General features: G+C 37.9%; 1 long non-coding RNA gene across 1 annotated transcript; it reads right to left on the bottom strand.

The window, feature by feature from the left end:
- Positions 1-5,002: 5,002 nt before the first annotated feature.
- LOC117283836 lies at positions 5,003-7,374 on the bottom strand. Its single transcript, XR_004514855.1, has 3 exons — positions 7,280-7,374; positions 6,858-7,016; positions 5,003-5,039 (listed from the first exon to the last, which is right to left on the bottom strand). It is a non-coding gene; the product is annotated as an uncharacterized LOC117283836 (long non-coding RNA).
- Between the last annotated feature and the right edge of the window lie 456 nt (positions 7,375-7,830).

Genomic DNA, 7,830 nt, shown 5'->3' on the forward strand with positions numbered 1-7,830 from the left:
GTGACTATACATACTGATTTAAGTGATGTCATTGTAACAAATTATTTTCAAAGATTTCTACTTAGAAAGATAAGATTTTATTTCACATTTATGCTACCTATACCTTTTGGTCAAGTATTTTCTGAAAGTTTTCCAACACTTTTATTTTGGCTCAGGTTCACCCTATTGAGGTTTTTTCTTCAAAGTTACTGGATTTCTCCATGGTCCAAGAACTCTGTTCATTTTTTTCCCAGTTTATCTACTTCACAGTTTACTTTAATAAAAGACCTTTATGAATAAAGATTATTTTGGTATGATTTGCCAGAATAATGTTCATTTTTATCACCAAAACATTTCTCCATGAAGTAAGTAGTTTACTGTGGATGTATCAGTATTTTCTTTTTCTTTTTTAAATAATAGAGGCAAAAGTCACACGAAAATAAACACTAGTGGGTCAAAATACATACTTTTAAAATTTTTGTTGGGGGGACGGGGATCGAACTCGGGACCTTGCACTTGAGAGTCCGGAGATGGCACCACTGAGCAAAATCCTCAGTGACTCAAAACATCAAGTGTCAACATAGTTCTTCAAAGACACAATGTTTGTTTCTAGAAATAGACAAAGCTTATATATCTTAGTTTGCACATCATAGTCAACTTTTTGTAATGCAAAAAATCTGAATAATTTATTAATAATACATCATAATATATATTAATGAAGTTTATTATATAATCAATCTAGGCAAAGAGCTATCATTTTTATTATAAAAATGCTGTTTAGCACATGTGACAGAATATCCACGTGTTGATTTATTGTGGAAAAAGGAACTTCAACTTTTCATTCTGTACTTAGAATTTTACTTTTTGATTTCGGGGGGTATAAAGTGTTAAGTTTTGATTATGTGTTTGATTAATGTGTTTTAATCATATATGTTAACAAACCACACTGCTGTTTCAGTCGTGCGTGCGGCCACACTGATCCCCTCCGGCCCGCCTCTCCTCGCGCGCTCTCGTCCTCTTTCCCAAGCTCCAGCATTAACTGTTCTATGTTTCCATCAACTTTTTCTTGTTCAGCTTCCCCTCAGAGTCTTGTCTTTCTGTGCCTAGAATGGTTTACTTAAGACGATGTCCTCCGGGACCCTCCCTTTGTTGAAGACGGCAGAGCTTCACTCTTCTTTGCAGCTAAGTAGCCCTGAGTTAACTCGGGTTTGAGGAACACGGGAAAGGGTCTGGATGTGCCAGTGTTGCTGTCTTAGAAATGTGTATTCCGGGCCTCCTGGTCCTTGCTCATCCTTCAGAAACGCCTGTGTTGAGCCTGAAGTTACAGGTCAAAGGCGCCCGTGGAGGAGGTCGGGGCTCCATTCTCACCGAGCACCCTCCAGCTTCGCCTGAGGAAGCCTAAGTACACGAAGGCTTACAGAGAACATGGGTGAGGGCTCTTGCAGAGGGAAGAATGCGTCTTATAATTTTGTCTTCCGCAGGTTCTAGCCTGCATTTAGTGCAGGGCCTCATGCCTGCCAAGGCTGTGTTCACAGAGAAATCTGGCTGCTGAGAAATAGAAGCCGATTGGATTCTTCCGCTAGGTGTTTGCCTCAAAGAATTGCAGGGACGAACGTGTATATATTGCGGGTGTCTGAGAGCATCCTCTGAATATTCTCCAAGGGAACAGGCCTGTCTCTCAGGCCGCGGGACACTGCGTCCTCCTGTCAGATTTTCCAGCAGACCAGTCCTGACGGCCCGTTCTCAGGTTCCCTGGCCAACCCTCAAAGCGTTTCATTTCTCCTCCCCAAATGAGCCCCTCCTACTCCTTGCTCTGCTCTCCCTTTCACAATCCAGGGGGCTCAGCCCTTCGCCCTACTGAGAGGCATCTTCTAACCAACCCTCATTTCGAATCATCACGTAAGACACATTGCAGACCTTGGGTCCCGGGAGGCATCCTGAGGTCTGAGCTCAGGAAGACCTAGAGCTGGGAAAACAGAAGTCTCGGACCAGCCAACCTTCCATTCAGAAAAGGGGCCTACACAGACAGGAGAGAGCGAGGAGAGTTGATTATCGAAATACAGAATAGGACAAGAGTCGCCAAGCCTTTTGGAAGCAGCTGCTCCCTAAAGAAGCCACATCTGTATTAAAGGTCCTGTTGGGTAGAGCATCGTGACTGTACGGAGATGAAATTTTGTGCGCCTGGAACACAGCTTTCCCGAAGTATTTTAAGTCCCTTAGGAAAACTGCCTTGTACTTTTTAATCCATTTTTATCTAAGCTACCATTCTTGTGAGGAGCAGAGAAATGTCCCACCAAGTATTGCTAATCTTATTAATGTTTGTTCCACAGTCTGCTGAAAAGTAGACAAGGCTGCACCAGCCCCAAGGCTAAGAATACCACGTGAGAACATTTGAAGCCCAGAGAAGGGCTCCCCGCCTCCCCAGGGTCCCCATCAATGTATTTGTTGAATGCATTTACGACTTCCAATCACCCCAATCCACACTTGGGCAATAGCAGAAGTACTACGTTGCACTGCATGAGTATTTCTTCTTCCCAAGAAATAAAAGTTTTCTTCTACTTCTTTGTTTCACTAATAATACCTGTTGATAATGTGAAATGGGAAGGAAAGGAGCAAAGGGGAAGGGGAAAGCAGAAGAGGAAGTTTGTAATGTAACTTAGCGAAATGATAGAAATGCAGGGTGATGAGCCTGTGGACGACACTGATAATCAGTGCCTAATATTTACCTGAATCAAAGCATCACACCGCATCTCGAGGATATGTGCAGATTTATGTGTCAGTCAAGACAAACTTTTTAAATGACTTGAGACAAAAACCTAAAAAATTAAAATAGAGTTTTGCTCGCATTTCTTTAAATCTGCAAACATTTTCTACAGGGTTAGATGAGCTATCAAGGTACTCCTAAACAAATGCTTTTCATCCTGGCACAGATGCATTTTTCTAATTAATGGCATCATTATCTCTGTTCCTCACACAGTTTTGGTTGTCATCCAAATAGCTGTTTGGCTACTTGTTGAGCCCCTTAACACCGGGACTACATGCTGAGCGAAGGTGGTTAACATTAGCATGTCTTCACTGTGTGTGCTACGATTGGGCCTGCAAGTCAACCTAAGTAGACTCCATGCTTTTTACCATAATTCTCAAGCGCAGATTCTGAAAAGTTGTCGTCTTGTCTTCTTTTTCAAACTCCATCTTTCTAATTTAATTCCTTACACTATGTTTGCATTTGATGGCACCCCTGAAAAAGACTCAGATGGTGAAACAGGACAGGGGGGATTTATTTAGCATTATGGTAGCAGAGAGATTGAATTGGACATTGTTGAAATAAAAGGCAGTAGAGTTGTAAGAGTTATAAGCATTGAAAAATACTAAATGATTTTACATGAGGTTTTGTGAATGTGAATAGGCTATCAATTTTGCTGACTGGTGCTTACCAAAATTAAGCTCCCACCCTCCTGCAGAGTAGAAGACAGGTAGCCCCTATTTTTTGATGCTTAAATTGAAAGAGAAAATGGTGGCAATGTCCTTCAGAAAGTCAGACCTGGTTAAAACTAACAGGAGGCTGAGAGAAGCTATGCATCAAACTGGGGCAGAAAAGGAGTACATAAGTACAATTTTCTGAAGTAAACACCCTAATTAAAGGAAATTTAGGCTCCCAGAATCAGAAAGAAACCTACACAGGACCCGGGATATAGCTCAGCGGTGCCTTGCCTGCCTCACAAGTGCAAGATCCTGAGTTGATCCCTGGTACTGGGGAAAAAAGCCTAAAAAAACAAACAAACAAACAAACAAAACAAAACAAAACAAAACTATGCTAATTTTATCAATGTGAAGAGAACATTCGCTTATCTAATTCATGTTTTACCTTACTTAGTCCACTTCAATGTGCTCAGATGTCTCTACAATAAGAGTTACTGGTATATCCTTATTTTCTGTATTGCAAGAGTGGAAATTAGTCTTTAGCATTAAAATAATCAATGCTATTTTTTACAAGATAGAAAGTATTCTCTCTTCCGACCTTGAAATGTTCCATAATTTCTAGGCTACTTTTATTAAATTTGCATTTTTATAACTAGGACTTTTTTCACATTGAGCTCTGGAAAACTCATCTAAAGCTTGTAATTTCTTTCAGGTTCATTTAACAGCAATCAATACATACAATTACCTTTCTGTTTTCCAATCACTTCCTTTGGAGGCAGAAGCACGTTGACTTTTTTAACTGTCTTCCATGTTGTCATGAGTGATGTCCTGTCTAATTATTTCTGAACTGCAGGACATATACGACTTCCTTTCTCATCTTCACCAACAATGCTCTTCATAAGGCACCACTCGCCTCTTAGCTAATGCTGTGTGCTGTACGGTGTTCCATTCGTTAACGACAGAGCCATTGTTTCAGTTTTCTTCTTTCAGGTTAGACTAGGTTAAACATTGCATGGTTTCTGTCAAACAAGGGATTGAACGTATACATAAATACACAGCCAAATGAAAGATAGATAATAGGAAACATGCGGGTAGATCTACCGAAAATGGGAGGGGTTCAGGAGATGAAGGCAAGAGGAAGGGTTGGGGAGGAGACATTAAAAAAGGACCAAGAGCTGTCATGAAAGTAGACAACCATGAAAGTAGACATTATGTACAGTAAATATGATTTAATAAAATTTTTAAAATAACAATGCATATTGGGCTAAAATAATTTCAAAATCTTATTGGCTTGAAGCAGAGGCTGTTTTCTTGGTAATATCACGCGTCTTGTTTGTTTCTACTAGAGACTGATCTACATCTCGTTTCTCTGGAAGCAAGGAATGAACGTGTATGGGGCCCACAAAGAAGAGACGTCTTTTTTTGTGCTGACCCTTGACATAGCCAGCCTGAAAATAACATACAGCATTTCTATTCATAAACCAGCTCCAGAGCAAACCTTTAACATCACCCAAACACAAGGGAGCTCATGATAGCGACCCTACTCTTTGGGAGGAAGAAACCAATAAAAATACCAGACAGGAACTATGTGTATTACCAACATAATCAATAGCTTTCTCTTGCTTCTTGGCCTCTTCTTTCTAAATAAAATAAAATAAATCCATTTTAGAAAAATTTAATTGTCATTCAGTAGTAATAATAACATAAATCACATAACTTTATTTTTTTCAAAATTAGCAATTAATGAAGTGAATGGTCATCATATCACACTCTTTAATAATCTAAGTAAGAACATAGCAACCTATCTTAATGAACAACAGTCACTTAAGTACTTGTGTGTTAGTTTCTCATGCATGCACAGAAATAGAAATCTGACAAATGATAGAGATTTGGGACTGGACAGAACGAATACTGAGTTGTTCTGATGAAATTAATCCGGGAAGTTCTAGGGCTACTAAGAAAAGTTCCAAATTCCAGTGCAGACCAATTTTCAATAGAAGGGGGGCCTATTAGGAAGATGGATTTAAACGTCTTTCTTCTGCTGTGTTTCTTAAAGTCACATTTGAAAAGTGAGATTCCATATATCTGTCATCAGGCCTAGAGCTGAGGCAAGATGTGCTTCTGAAAGCACATGCATCTACTGAAACATAATCTCCATGTTGCTGTTTTGGACAAATTTTATGAGCGATTAAAGGGCTGTGACAAGTCAGATCTGTTACAGATGACCGGAATTTCCATAAGCTTTCTTTTAGTATGCATATAAGCTAAAAAGCACAATTCCATTTGTTAAAGAAAATGTAACTGGGTTAATCTGAATAATTAAGGCACTAATAAAATAAAATATTGTACAGAATGCATTTCCATCTCTTCACGAACACGTTTCATGTATCACACTAGGTTTTTGTTTAAATATTGTCAGTATTAGTTCACTTCCTGGTATCAAAAACAAAAACAAAAAAAACAAGAGCAGCCAGAGAGTATCGCATGATTGAGAAAATTTATGGAAAATAAAATACATTTTCTGATTTACCAAATTATAATTGCATTCAACTCTAATAGTAATAAGATGCTGTAACTATCCAATATTTTATAATTGAGTTTTTAAGTTCAAATTCAAAGAAGTATACAAAATAGAAGGAATTCTTCTAATGTTGTCTAACAGCAGACATGGTGGGTATGCTTTTTTTCTAAATTATTTAAAATTCTATCTGTATCCCTGATAAACCTATGGATAAAGGAAAAGGATGGCTATGTCAGTAACAGAATGGAACAAAGTTTAAAAATAACAAACAAATATAAAATCTTTGTCTTCCTTTTACTAGAAATGCTTAATTTATTGAGCATTTCCTAGTTAAAAATGCCTTCTACCTCATTCAGTTTCATTGTCATGACAATCCCATGAGAACTAGAAGTGACTTTGCCCATATAAATAAATAGAAGAAGCCCCAAGAAGTTCAAAGTCTTTTTAGATTTGAAAATTTCATGTCCACCAATGAATTCTATGTTTCTTATTAGATTCAGAAGTCTTGCAATTATTCCTTCAGCAATGTGAATACTTTTAATGGGCCAATAATTACAATTAGTTTGAGTTTAACTGTTTAAACATTAATTCAGGGATTTGGAGTTTGATATTAAAAACCTAATAAATTTAAATGTATTTGATCATGTTTTCATTAGCCATTTTTAACTTGGTCATAGTTACAGTGTAAGGGTCACTAACACCTCTGGGTAAATCTCATGACATTAATTACAATCATAAAATTATCCTTCTAAAATACATCTACTTCTTGCTATTGAAACTCTCAGTATCATAGTAGCTTCTGTAAAACAAAATTATCTCTCCCCAGCATCCAATATCTTCATTAAAACTCTGCTGTTTTCTATTTGCATGCCTAACCTGAGGAAAACAAGCTTTTCTTCAGTCCTCAGAACAAGCATGTAGAATGTACGGTACTTACATGTCACCTCATCTCCCAGAAGGCTTCTCTTTGCTGCTGAAGCCATTGAAAAGTGTTCACTGTTGTTATCAGCATCCTTGCAATTCCCCTGAGGCTTAACCTTCCCCAATTCCAGTAGGGCTCTTGGACTAAGCACAGGAGATACCAGTACTCTTGACTCTATGAAGATAATATTATTGATGTTAATCTTTTTCATTTTTATTATGATACATAATAACATAATGGAAGTTGGAAAATGTATTAGATTTCAGGAACTGTCCAAGTGGAGGGGTAGCATGCAGGAGGATTTTGGTATCTGAAAATCCACTTTATCTTGCCTTATAGGGTGCCATCGGATGCACTCTTGCAATCGGTGCTTTCATATATATTATATTCCTTCTATACAGTGGTAAGAAAACATTTCCAAGATATTGAACACCAACCTCATGCCTAATTTTGTCTTACTCCGTTCTTCCTCTTAGACGCTTGACACAAATGAGGAGCAACCGGAATTCCCAGTCCCACCGTTCACGGCAGTAGAGAGAAAGCTCATGTGAAACTGCAGGGGGGAAGGATGAAAGGCACACCACATACAGACAACAAAATTAAAATGTAGTTACTAGAGAAGGAAGCTGCTATTTCCAAGAATGAACAAGAATATATTAAAAGACTGTTAAACATTTCCTGAAATACAGAAATGGCTTCAAATACTAACAAAATATTGGAAATACTAGAAACAATCATTCCATATCTAAAACTGTGGAAAAACAATGAACATATACATAAGAGGAGAAATATAATATGTTCCATGTGCTGTGTGTCTTTATTCTAATATAGATTCAGTGAAATCCACGTAAACACAAGCAGACTTTTTTGGTCGTAGTTTTGGTCTTACAATTTGACAGCTTTTTCCTTACGTTTATATCAAACAGGTGAGTACATATTAAACAGTTAATGCGCTTCAGATGGCCTGGAGAAAAATGAGCAACTTTGA

Source organism: Fukomys damarensis, unplaced genomic scaffold, assembly GCF_012274545.1.
Source record: "Fukomys damarensis isolate Sample0158 unplaced genomic scaffold, DMR_v1.0_HiC HiC_scaffold_31, whole genome shotgun sequence".
Lineage (NCBI taxonomy): Eukaryota > Metazoa > Chordata > Mammalia > Rodentia > Bathyergidae > Fukomys > Fukomys damarensis.